General features: G+C 35.8%; 1 long non-coding RNA gene across 1 annotated transcript in view; it reads left to right on the forward strand.

The window, feature by feature from the left end:
• The first annotated feature begins 2,569 nt into the window (after window positions 1-2,569).
• The window catches only part of LOC111731846, a 21,066-nt gene continuing 10,059 nt past the window's right edge, over window positions 2,570-13,576 (forward strand). The window contains exon 1 of the long non-coding RNA XR_002777349.1: window positions 2,570-2,744. This is a non-coding gene — a long non-coding RNA (uncharacterized LOC111731846). The remainder of the gene's footprint in view (window positions 2,745-13,576) is intronic.

The following is a 13,576-nucleotide window of genomic DNA, read 5'->3' on the forward strand; positions in this document are numbered from 1 at the left end:
TGACTGTCACTGGGATTTTGACTCATAATTCATGCATTCATTCTCTATGTCAAATAAAGTCAACTTACAGGGAGAAAGAATGAAGCGGATGGACAACAAGCAGTAGAGGAGAGAAGACATTGGATTTCCTTTCGGTCTTCAATCCCCACTGAGGCTGCCTCAGAGGGACATTCTTGCCTTTAGATTCCATAAGATGACACAATTTCTTCAAAATTAAAATACCTTTATATTTATGTTCTCTCCAAAATGTTTCTATAATTTGCAATTCTTAAAATCATAGTGCAACTCAGAATCTGAACTCAAAATTAGCAGATTTAATTTTCATATGTGATCAGATAAATAACTAGGATTCATTTACTTATTATACTATATGAATATGTAGTATACATTCCAACTTCTTGATCAACTTTGAAGATTTTCTATCAGCATTTCTGGAAGCCCTAAACTAAGCCTCAGTTGCTCTCAAAAGGTCCTAAGTAGTGCTGGTTTAATTCCAATTCTTGTTCTGCCTCATCTGTTGATTTAATGTGCATACTGTAAGGAAAATCCCTGGACTGTTCTGTACTTGGGAATTACATTTCTTAAAGATAAATATATAAAGATCAAAACATAACAATTTGTTTCCATAAATTTTACTATATGAATATCAAATGCTTAATATATGCTAGTCATTGTGCTAGCTTCAGGGAATATAGTAAGTAATACAGACATATTCTTAGCTCCCTGAAATCATCAAACCAGTAATTACAGATGTGAGAGCCTTCCTATTCTCCTCCAAAAGACTGATCAAATAATCCACTAGTATATTCAGAACCTTGTTTATACATCCTGGGTATTCATAGCCTGTGAAGAGTCACTGAAATGAAAATTCTTTGCTCAAGAATGGATTCCATTCTAAAAAGAGAGATTTAGAAAAATACGTAGGAATATTTTTAAAGCAAAAATATACATGTATAAATATTATGTATATAACATGTAAGTTATTCTTAGAAAGTGATTACTTTAAAAAGAAAAAGCTTTATTGTTTCATTAGCTTTTACACTTGCTATGGACATGCTTTGAAATGGGTTTTACACTAGATTGTTGGGTGGACTAGAATGAAAAACAGGATTCTACTGTATTAGCCAAACCTCTGTAGAGAAAGTATTTTTTCTCAATTTGAGGGAGATTGTTCAAAACCCAAGAAGAAGCATGAGAGGTGATTTGGAGGCAAGGGATGATTGAGATCATTTTCTCAGGCTTAGTGGATGAGGCAAATAAGAAAATAGACTGATTACTTCTAATGTTCTCCTTTTATGGGAACAAATTGCTATGTTTTGATTTTTATTAATTTATCTTCTCTAAATGTAATTCTCAAGTACAGAACAGTCTAGGGGTTTTCCTTACAGTGTGCACATTAAATCAACAGATGAGGCAGAACAAGAATTGGAGTTAAACCAGCATCACTTAAGCCCTGCAGGGACCTTCTGAGAACAACCAAGGCTTGGTTTAGGGTTTCTAGGAATGCTGATGGAAAATCTTCCAAATTAATCAAGAAGTTGGGATAGCAGAATTTTCACAATCTTTGGGGTTCTAAGTAGGCAATAGAATGTTGCATATGACCCAGAGAACATGAAATTCTACTTGGCCTTCCCCATTAAGTCCACTTAAGATGGAAACTGATGGAACTCTCCTCCATCCTCCCCACCTGCGGGTAGTGAGGTGAAGGAGATGAGATGTATTCCTTCTGAAGCTGTCCACAGAGATATGAGGTCTGTATATAACCAGCTGACAATCCTTGCTAAAGATATTGCTAATGATATTGAGAATTCACTGGGGCTGCTCCCTGTTTCAGTGCTTTTCATACATCACCATGTAATGTTCATAAACACATGTGACAGATACTATAAGAATCCCCATTTATAGGTGAGGAAATTAAAGAGAAAGAGTTAAAGTTAGCTGCCCAAGGTCACAACCAGGAAGTGAGAGGGCTAGAATTTGAACTCAGGCCCTCTGGCTGCAGAGTGCATGCTTTGAATGATTTTTTTTTTCTGCCCCTCCTTAATGGTGGTGGGCTGTGGCAGCCAGTGATTGGCCCACAGTAGGTGCTCAGTGAATATTTATTGACTAACTGACCTTTGGGCTCATGGGGAACTCTATTTGATTTGCCAAAAGGTAGGCTAACCCTAAAATGTACAGTTAGATAGTCAAATGTAGAAGGCTGGCCTGCACTTTCCCCTCCCTGTTGTATCTATTGGAGATGGAAACCTTGTGGAACCAGGGAAATGTTCTCAATCTTAGAACTAGATAGTTCTTTTTGGGTCACATATCCCTTGAAAACCATATAAAAGCTTAGAATCCTCTCTATATGAAAATGCTCACACAAAAGTTTCTGCATAACGCCCAGGATCATTTAGAGCTCTAGAGCCTTCCAGAACTAACAAAGCTAGTTTTTGAGGAGTGACTCCGAACTTTGAATGCTGAGGCTTTTCACTTGCAAGCAAGTTCTATGAATGGTTATTAATTCAGGGAAAATTGTATTCACATTTTACCGAAGGAGTCTTTTTTGTCTTTTCTCCTTCAGGAGAAAACTCTGTGCCAGTGTTACCGTTGGCTGTGGTCACTAGCTGGCTGCGCAGTCTGTGCATTCCATGGCGGGGCTCCAGCAAGGCGAAGCGCGTTGCTGGGGAGCGGATGTACGAGCCCCAGGTTTCTGACATGGACATTACTGATGACGCCTCTGCTGAAAAAACCTCATTATCATGGTAAATACTGGGAGAACAAAGAGACCATTCTCAGAACAGAGGGCTATCTGTTATTGTTAATTGGATATTTTTGATTATGGTATTAAGTTGGTTAGAGTATTACAGCATGTCATTTTGGGCATGAGTTCATTTAGGCAGCTTCTCTTAATATGGGAACTAATTAGCACATGCTCATACACTCACAAGCCTCTTTTATCTGAGTTGCTGTGAACGACAGCTGCAAACTGTAGCCATCTATTTAAAGAGTTCACAGTCTTTTGGGGGTAGGGCAGAGGTGAAGAGTATAGGAAAAATGACCCGAATTTTAATATCTTTTTCAAATTTAAGATTCTCTGGAAAAAGGTATAATTTGAATTAACATGAATTCCTTTCATGAGATTGTGGAAATATAAACATGATTCATTGCTAGAATTGATATGTTTCAGTTCTCAGCCAAAAACTAGAAAGTATTCAATAACTTTGGGAGTGGATGGACGCCTTATCTCTGTGAAAATACACCACATTCTTGAGCACAATGAGGAACTGTAGGATGAGTGTAAACAGCAGTGGATGGAGAGATGAAGATCTAGATTCAGTTTTAGTTTTGCCATTAACAACCTATGTGATCTTCGACAGGCAAGGGATCTGAGACATCCCTGAGCCTCAGCCATGAAGAAAAGGAATTGAGCTGTAAAGTTCTCATAAGCCCTGAAATACTATTATTTTATGAAAAGATTAGATTTCAATTTTTTTTTTTTTATTGTGAGTTGCTCCATGGCTCTTGAATCTGATAGTTGAACTCCCTGAAATCTATGTTCTGTGTCCTATTAGTGAAGGCTGGGACTTCCAAATGAATGCATCATGACATCTTGCATACACATAGGGATTTTTACATTGAGAAATGAATCCAATGCTTAGAATCCACTTTCCAGTTTCTCTAAATTTTACTTTCAGGATCAGGAGCAGGACATTATTTATTTTGTGTTTTCCCCTTGCAGTATCCTACATGTTCAGGTAATAATAAGACTTATGCCTTTGTTCAGGTAAATAATAAGACCTATGCCTTCTCCCCTAAATTTAGTCTAATTCTTTCTTTATTTTATTTTATAATAATAATTGTTACTATTTTCTTTCATCTGTAAAGTTTTGGGAGGCACTCAGACCTAACGGAGAGGACTTTGTTTAACTGAATTGCATATTCATCATTTAAGCCATTTCATTTCTGTGATCTTAATTTTCTCAAATATCAGCTTCCCATATCATGACCTGTAGACATTCTAAGAAGACTACAGTTGAAGCAGAGTGGAACATTAGCAAAGACAATCAAAGAGAAAATAAAATAAATAAACTTTTATTGTATTTATGCTTTCAAAAGATGGGTGTATGGGATATACTATATTTTGAAGCTAACGTGTAGCCTAAGGGGGAAAAACATGGGGAGTGGGCATTAATGATGTTGACATAAGTTTTATTATCTGAATGTCACTTTTGATCTTGGTGCTTAGGTTCAAAAACAAAATTATAATCTCATCACAAAGTTTTAATATATTGGAGAAACATTCATTTGAAAAGCTATGTAATGATAAATGTTTTTGTTTATTACCATGACTAGCTGGTGATAATTTTGTGGATCCTTTCTCTTAAGATTGGGGTTTCTTTCACATTCTGGTCTCCTCTAGAGGTCGATTCATGAAGTCTTGAATAGCCTGATGCAAAGGAAGCCATTTTTTGATAGATATTTTCAGAGCTGTAATCCAGCTGCAGAAATAACAGCACAGGACAGGTCATTAAAAAATTGTTGGATTCTAGGGAGATGAAATATTATAAAATCTTTTAATTCATTTTCTAATTGTTTCTCTTGGGTATTTAGTTTGAAATTAATAAGATAAACAGTGATCCTTAGGTTTTGGATTGGACAGAAAGGTAAAACAGCAAATGAGAAATACGCAATTGTAGCCATGAAGTAAAATTACGTTAATGTAAATAACAGGATCAGAAGAAGGGTACAGTGTTTATAAATAGTGAATAATAAAGCTAGAAGATTTAAAAAACTATTCCTAGTATTTTAGTATTTCTCTTTAAATTTAAAGTCTAGTTGATCAAACATACAAATATTGCTACTAGGGCAAAATATTTCTTTAATTGAATATTGAAAAATTTTCAATAAATTCTGAAAACCACAGCAAACTCTCTAGTTAACTCTCCTATCTTCCCCTCTCCTTTACTTTCATTTTCTTGGATGATATTTTATAAAATGTGCCCATATGACATTTATTTTAAGGGTGGTTAATGTGTCTTATTTTAAAAAAATGGTTTGGGTCAGATAAGCTTAGATAATGGGAGTTATGGAGAGTCAACCAGGATTTTTTCCATCAGGATGTCTCAGAAATGTTAATAAATTAATATGCTTTCTAATTCTCTGAGAGGAGAATATTATTTGTATTATTTCCTAAACTTACTTAATCATTTTTTGAGAGTGAGGTATCTTGTGAAACCAGAGTTCCATGAACCACACTTTGTGAAACCCTTGCTCTTATCCTTTGAAATATTTCTGTAGTGACTCAATAGTGTTTCCTATTGATAATATCCACTCATGGATTTGGGAGTGAGATCCAACTATTCACCCTCTTCTCTTACAGAATCCAGTGGATTTTATCAGATAGGAGTTCACACTATTTCATTGACCCCTTTTCTAATATGCCCTTTGGAGTTTCACATTCAAGAAAATCATCTTAATCTGCCACTCAGATCGTATAGCACAAACCTAAGGAAAAAGATCTTGGCAAAATATCTAGCAATTCCATATTCATTATCCTCTCACTCTAGCCCATCCTTAGGAATGACCGGAATAGGCAGGGTTTACATAATGGGAAAAGACCTTGAGAGATCTCTTTTCCCTTCCCCAAATGGTAACTCGCTAAAAAGTCTGAAATTCTACTTTTGGAGTTTTATTTCTTTAGGTTAAAACAGTGTACCTAGTTCTTGCAATTGCCCCTGAAATTTTTATTATATCCTCTGTTTTAATAAATTATTGTGAGTTTCTTTATTAGATCTTTTTATTGCAAATAGTTGGGAGAAAAGGGTCCATATGAGGTGAGGGATGGTCTCCAAGCAGTTGGAGGGCATTGGCTAACTTGGGGATTGCAGGTAGGACAGGGAGACTTGAGAGATGTAGGAGGATGGTCTTGGCACCAGAGAACACTTCCTCTGCCTCATGGTTTTGTCTTTGTTAACTTACCTGCTCTCTTTTTTTTCCAGAATCATTATGGACCAAGTGCCCATTTGTATATGCCAGGTTGGATACCGATCATATCAAATTAGGTGGAGAAATCTTAGGACTTTTAATGACTTATGACAATCCAAAAAACTGACCAAATTCAGACAGACATATAATAAGAGTTGTGAGAAAGGCGGTGAAACAGCAAATCTGTGAATTAATAAATTATAATATTACAGATTATAGTATTAGTAGATTTTTTGTTGTTGTTAATGCCCGAGTCAGCCATCACCTTGGGAAAAATTATGAACTCCTTTTCCATTTGAAAAAATACTTCTAGAAGAGTCATTGATATATTGAAAGAAAAAAAAAGTCTTGGGGAATATTAACTTTGGAGACTATGCAAAGAAAGGGAGAGATTTAATTGAAGATGTGGAGTTGAAGTTGGAAAATAAAAATAAGAATTTGCAACAAGACTCTTGTCAGGACAGATTAAGAAGAAGAAATATGTAGACTGACTTACCGTTGGTTTTCTGTTTTATTTTCTGCACAGAAATAGAAAGTCTTAAATTCTTCAGATGGAGGTTTAAGTTCAATTACTGCTTGCTTGCCACTAAGGGTCTGCTCGATTACCCTGTATCCTTGCAGATATAAGCCACCTACAGAAGGTGAAAGAAAGAAAGAGAGAGGAGAACAGGGAAAGAGTTAAGATGCAGAAAAGGAGTCTGAAAGGAGTCAAGAAAAAATTTTGCACCTGAAGGAAACTGTAGTCCAGCTGTCCCATTTTACAGATGAAGAAACTGAGGCTCCAAAAGAGTATGGAATTTAAGGTCACTAATGATTAATGGCAAGACTGGTAATAAAGTTTGGGTTTCCTGGTTTTCATTTTTTCAGTCTTCTCACTATGTGTTCATTATTTAGCTTTGGGTTACCGGGGGCCTAAGCTAGCTTCTTTACTTCAAGGACACAATTTACAATAAATTTTTCAGTATCAAAGAAGGACACCTGCAATATCATATTAGAGGAAAATTTAATATTGACTGGGCAGAACCATTAAGGCATCTTTTCTGAAGAATAATAAAAAATGCCAGCAGTTTCTACAACTAACATAGATTCTCACCTTCTTTGTGCACCTGCAAAGCACATTTCAAATATGAACCACAGGGTGATGTGAGGAAGCCAACTTAAATTAAAATGAGAATAAAAGACTGGTTTTAAAAGATCATTTCTTCCCCATGGCCCTTTGAATCTATGTTAGTGGTTATATATTGCTTGGCCTGAATTTTGTTTCCATTATTTGGGGGTTGGGGAGATGATACTGTCTAGGAGAAGGTGCTGGAAAATCAAAAACCTTATGGTGTCTTGATGCTCTCAGGTAACCTTAATCTCATGCAGAGACTTTAGGTGACATCATTAGCAGTGATGATTAGATGTTTAAACCTCTTTTTCTCTTGCTAATTCTTGTTCTCATGGCCCACCTCCCCCTAGGAGCTACTTTAGTGCACTGTACTAACAAAAACACCAAGACACGACTGGAATTTTTGCTATTGCACACAATAACTATTTCATGCCCATGTATTAGTGAGGAGATGTGAGGGGAAAATTCTGTCTCTTTGAATATGGCTGACTTTTGTTTTCCTTTTGGTTAACTTGATACCAGTGTACATGGTCAGGAACTCATGTATTTTTCTTTTTAAACAAAATGAGTAACTTTTGGATTTTAAAAATTAGAGAAAAACTTATTTATTGTATATGGGGATTTAGATGTAATATTAAATTCTTTAAAATTTTTCATTTAAAAAGTCAGTTTTAGAACTAATTTCTCGGGAAGCATTAATTTAAAAAATTAGACATTTTTCCTTAAGTAGACCCCAGTAAAATGGTGTTTACCAAAATCAGAGAGGGGCTTCTTTCTTTGAGCTATATATATCAACTTTATTGAGATGTAATTTATACATTATAAACCAACCCATTTGAAGTCAACAATCAATGATTTTTAGTTCATTTATGGAGCTGTGTAACCATCACCATAATCCGATTTTATAACATTTTCATCAACTCGAAAAGAAACTCCATACCCATGAGCAGCCCCTCTTTCTGCTGCCCCATCCCGACTTTAGGCAATCCAAATCTACTTTCTATTGTTATAGATTTACTTTTCCTGAGACACAATATAAATGAAATTATACAATATGTGGCCTTTTGTGACTGGCTTCTTTCACTTAGCATGATGTTTTCAAGGTTCATCCATGTTGTATTGTGTGTCAGTACTTCATTCCTTTTTATTGTCGAATGATATTCCATTGTATGGGTATATCATATTTTATTTAGCCATTCATTAGTTGACAGTCAGGTTTTCTTCAATTTTCCTGTCTATTATGAATAATGTTGATATGAATATTTGTATATAAGTTTTTGCATAGACATATGTTTTCGAAGTATGTACAAGAAGTGTAATAAGCAATGTGCTAGGTGTTTCAGGACTGTAGGGTACATAAAGATAGATCAGAGGATTATTTTGCTATCTTAATTTTCTGCTCCAAGCTATAGTACACAGCATTTATATATTGCTGCACTTGTTTCTGACATCTTCCTGCTTGTGAGATTTCCTATTTTCATCTATATGAACAGATATGAATACCCTCCCCTGTCCCTACCCTATTTGAGAATGGATAGAAGGTATTGTCCAAAACATGTCTGCTATAAACAAGAAGGTTTTCTGACCTCTTTTCTAATCAGTTATGGGATAGAAATGATTGGCAGTAAAGACATCCAAATATAACTCCATTACCTCACTTGAGGAGATCTCACTGGGCTGGTCTCTATGTGTTATTAGGTAGCAGCAGTAAACAGCAAGCAGGCATAGTTTTGGACAGAGATTTTTCACAAGAACTATGCAAGCATTAGTGTTCTATTTGTTGCAATAATGTGAAATACATCTTTTTGAGAATGCTCCCAGACCTTGATGTGATTTATTCAAGAACAATAGTTAAAAGTCACGATTTGTTACTTTCAGCTTTTGCTGGAGAGGGATAAAAAGAAAAAAAAAATCAGTGTATGGTGAGCGACAAAGGATTTTTCTATGAAGAGGCACTTGACTAAAATGCTTCTGGAATACCACAGTTCCTTTTTAATATTGGGCGGCATAAGCAAGCCAGTAATACATATTATTAAAACACTAGCACTTTCCTTGATAGTAAGGAAAGACTTCAGGGAACTGACTAGGGCTATTTTTCCAACTCCCACAATACACACATTAGAGGCATATTTATTCAACTGAAAGTAAAATGTGGGATTAGCATCTAATGTGGCTTTTACGGAAAGTCAGGGCCGTGTTGTTTCCCACGTCTTGCTCTTTCTCCTCCTTCCACTGTTACCTTTTCCCTGCCTTCTCTTTGTTGTCCTCAGTATTGTCTCAGCAAGAAATAAGTCATGCCCCAAATAGTACAGACACTTTCAGAAATAAGAAATATCAAATGAGGTCTCCCCAATCTCTCATGAAGTACATAAATCAATGGAATAAAATAAATAATGAAATAAATAAAAATAAAACAGTAAAGCAATGGAGATGCTACAGCCAGGAGACCATCTCCATGAAGTGGTGACCATGGAAGCCTGGGTCTTAATAACAAAGCAACTAATGTGGTAGGCATGATAAAAAGATAACTGAAAGGAAAGAACTTTTTTTAAGTACTCTAAGATTCTGAGCAGGAAAGCTGACCATTTGAACAGGCATAAACACAGAGACCGTTTTTGTACATTAGTATTATTCCAACTTTTTTGCCTGTGATCCCAAGATGTAATATAGAACTCTATATGTTTTCATATAATTAGACCAAAAGTTTTGTGAAACGTTGTGTTGTACCATGTTATTTTCTATTCAATTAAATTCTATTCAGTTGTACTTTAAAATACCGGTCATAACCTACTACACTGATTGCATGACTCAGTAGTGGGGTCAAAACTTGCATTTTGGAAAATACTTCTATAAATGATAATCAAGGCCTGTTTCAAGGTTATGACCTTCATAGGGACAGAGAACAAAGAATAAGACTAGGATGTGATATGCGAGACCAAAGCAGAGCTTGGACAATATAAGTAAAGGAGGAATTACACATCAGACCAGCACAAAGTTCATTCACTTAGCATCACTTAGAATGGAAAATGAGTATTAGGACTCTGTGAAATCTTTATGAATATAATAATAATTCCTAGTCCATGTATATAAAATGATTAAGTTAAACAGTATTTTAGTGCCTGGAGTGTTGATGGCACAGCATGGGTTTAGCCATTCTCAATAAATTTCTCTGCTGTCCTCACAACTCCTATGCTTCTTGTGATAAATAGTTTGACCCGGCGGCCCCTGATTATTGCAGTCAGCGTGCTGATGTCCAGAGTGCAGAGAACAGACACACAGCATTATAGACTGAGTCCTACTTTAGGAAAACTGATTTCTGTTAGGGAGTTCACATAGCACTGTGGCTAAGAGTCTGGGCATAGGATTCAGATAGCATTTACTCACATTTTGTCTCTTGTCACTTGCTAGCTGGGTAACCATCAGATGTTAGTTAACTTTTCTAAGCCTTAGTTTCTCACTTTTAATGGTGCAAAAACAGTGGATAGTTTGCAAATATTAGTTTTCGATAAAGAACATAAAGTGCTTATCCAAGTCCTGGACACATAGGAAGCATTCAATAATACATGCTAACTTTCCCATTCCAATACACTTGAGCAGTATGATCCAATCTTCTAAAAAAATGTGGCTTGCCAGGGCAGTGATTCTTGGTGGACAATGGTGAAGGGCATATTTATTTTAGGAATTTCCTATCGGAAATGCAGATATGCCTGGATCCTATCTTGAGTTTCACTGTGCCAGATCACTGGCAGTGAGCCTTGGGTCATGATAAAGTTAAAATGTACAAGAAGGTTGAGCAGGAATGTTAGATAAAAGACATAAATCTCAATTTAAAATTCAAATCTAGGGGAGGGTAAAGGACTTTAGAAGAGCTCCTGCATGCCACCTTAATGCTGAAGAAAGGTTAGCCACCAATTAACCCTGGGAGAGCTTGTATGGCGGGGCCCAGCAGCTGTCAGGGTGACAGTGGGAGCTGCGGGTAGCATGCTCAGGCAAGTGGTATTTTTTATTCAAGGAAAAGTAGAGTCATGTGAAACCAAAATTCATAGACCTCTATTATGGAACATGGCCTAGATATAAAATTTCTGTTGGAATTTTGGTAAAGAAAATGTTGTTTTAATGCATACTTGAGATAATTTGGGCTAGAAATTGAGGACCTGCGGAGGTAAGAATATTCAAGATGTAAGGCTGGGAAAGGATGGATAGCTTTGGATTAAATATTTTTATTAACCACCAAATAATACATCTTCAAGAAAGGTGTATTAAAAAGCAGATAGAAATTAGATAGCTCCTTACAGCTGCAGAGTAAGATGGCAGAAAGTTCAGGCGTTTGGTGGTCTGAGTTCTGGTTTTACCTTTGGATTGGCTTTTCAAACTAATGTTTCTCCATTATTAAATGAGGTAATGACAAGCTACTCACATGTCATGGGAACAATGGCCTATTGAGGTAATATGGTAATTGTTCACTCATTCATTAAACATACACTACAAACATCTCTGAGCATATAATCCTTTAGAAGAGATAGGATTGCCAACTAGAGATAAAATAATATCAGCAAAAGCAGGGTTATCACTTAGTGAGTACAGCTTTTATACTGGCCCCTCTGTTAACTGTTTTTACTTATCATTTCATTTAATTACAATAACAATTCTATAAGATAGGTTATTATACCACCTACAAATTTGGAAACTGATGCTTACCTTAGTAAGGTTAAATAATTTGTTCATGCCCCCTGGGTACTAAACAGTGAAGACAGAATTTGAACTCACATAGCTAAATTATACCAACAACAAAAAAATAAACAAGTAGGAAAAAAATGGGTTTGTTTATATTTAGCTCTTACCATTTCACAAATCTTTCCAGAATCTTAGATTTTTGTTGTTGTTGTTGTTGCCTCTAGAGCTCTCTAGGGCCTTATACTTTGTTCTGAAACCTTTCTTTCTGGCTTTCTCTTCCACAACTTGTGTTAAAGCACCTGGTATTCTACTCAAATATGGTCATATTCTATTTCCTTAGCACACCCCACCTCTTGAACTTTTTTCTGACCCTGTCTTTGCTTGTACTAGTTCCTGAAATATTCTCTACCTACTGATTCCCCGATACAAGTTGCTCTTCCTATTTTTAGTAGCTGTTTGTTAGTAGCTGTTTCTCAGCTCTGGAACTAAGACTTTTTAAGTAAGGCCTCCTTTGACCTTTCAGATTAAGGGAAGCCATCTAGTGGCAGTCATTAGCTATTTTAATCTCGAGTCAGCAGTGATCTCTGGCCCCAGGGGTGTGGAAGCTCTTTGTTAATATTTCAGTTTGGAGTAATCTGAGCAATTAATCCTAAACATTTCCTTTCTAACTATGGAAACAGTCTCCTGAAAATGAACCTCGTTGATTTGGTAATTAAAATGGCTCGGACTTTCGCGATGATATTTTATAATAGAAGTCCCAGTCCGCGACTGCTTTGGAGGTTTGTTTTTGTTTACCTTAATTCTCACCCTGGCACCAGGTGCCTAAAGCTGTGGATTTGAGATTGAAGAGGAACAGCCTACCCTGTAAGTGCTTAAAGATGCTGTCTATCTTTTAGCAGTTGAATGATATTTTGGGCCATGTTTTAACTCCCTCAAAATAGAAAGGCGAGTAAGTAGAAGATAATCATTGTATTGTTGATCCTAACTGATGAGAAATGGACCATAGTGTGATGCTTGCTTTGTACCTCTTGTACCTTTCCAAGAAGGTGGAAGTTGTCACAAGATACTCACTTCTCATTTGGTATGTATTTCTAGCTTAATTAAACCTAAGCATTAATTCTTAAAAAAAAAAAAAGAAAGAAAGAAATTAAATGACTGAGATTGTAGAATGTTCACTACTGCTAATTATTTAAGGATTTATTCATCAGGAAAAAGTGCAACTGCGCATGAAACACCAATAATTACTTTTGTCAAAAATTATAAGAAAGTTAAATAATCTTTCTTGTAGAAATCAAGGGTAATTATTTTATTATTAAAACATATTGTTTAATATATACAATGGAATGTTATTCAGCCATAAGAAAAGATGAAATACTGCCATTTGTGACAACGTGGATGGATCCTGAGATTATCATGCTAAATGAAGTCAGACAGGAAAAGGTCAAGAACCATATAATTTTATTCATATATGGGATATAAAACTGAAAGCAACAAACAAACAAACAAAAACTCATAGACATGGACAATAGTTTAGTGGTTACCAGAGGGAAAGGGGGGAGAAGGGAGATAGAAGAGAGTAAAAGGGGTCAAATACATGGTGACAGAAGGAGATTTGACTTTGGGTGGTGAACACGTGATGTAATATACAGATGATGTATTATAGAATTGTGCACTTGAAACCTATATAATTTTATTAACCAATGTCACCTCAATAAATTTAATTATCAATAAGTCTACTTGACCGGAAAGAAAATTTGAATGTCTTACCTTACTGTAACCTCTTAGAAGAGGAGATAAAACTGCCATTTAAACTTGAAAAAAAAA

The sequence above is a fragment of the Pteropus vampyrus genome, unplaced genomic scaffold (genome assembly GCF_000151845.1).
Source record: "Pteropus vampyrus isolate Shadow unplaced genomic scaffold, Pvam_2.0 Scaffold11, whole genome shotgun sequence".
In the NCBI taxonomy this organism is placed as follows: Eukaryota; Metazoa; Chordata; class Mammalia; order Chiroptera; family Pteropodidae; genus Pteropus; species Pteropus vampyrus.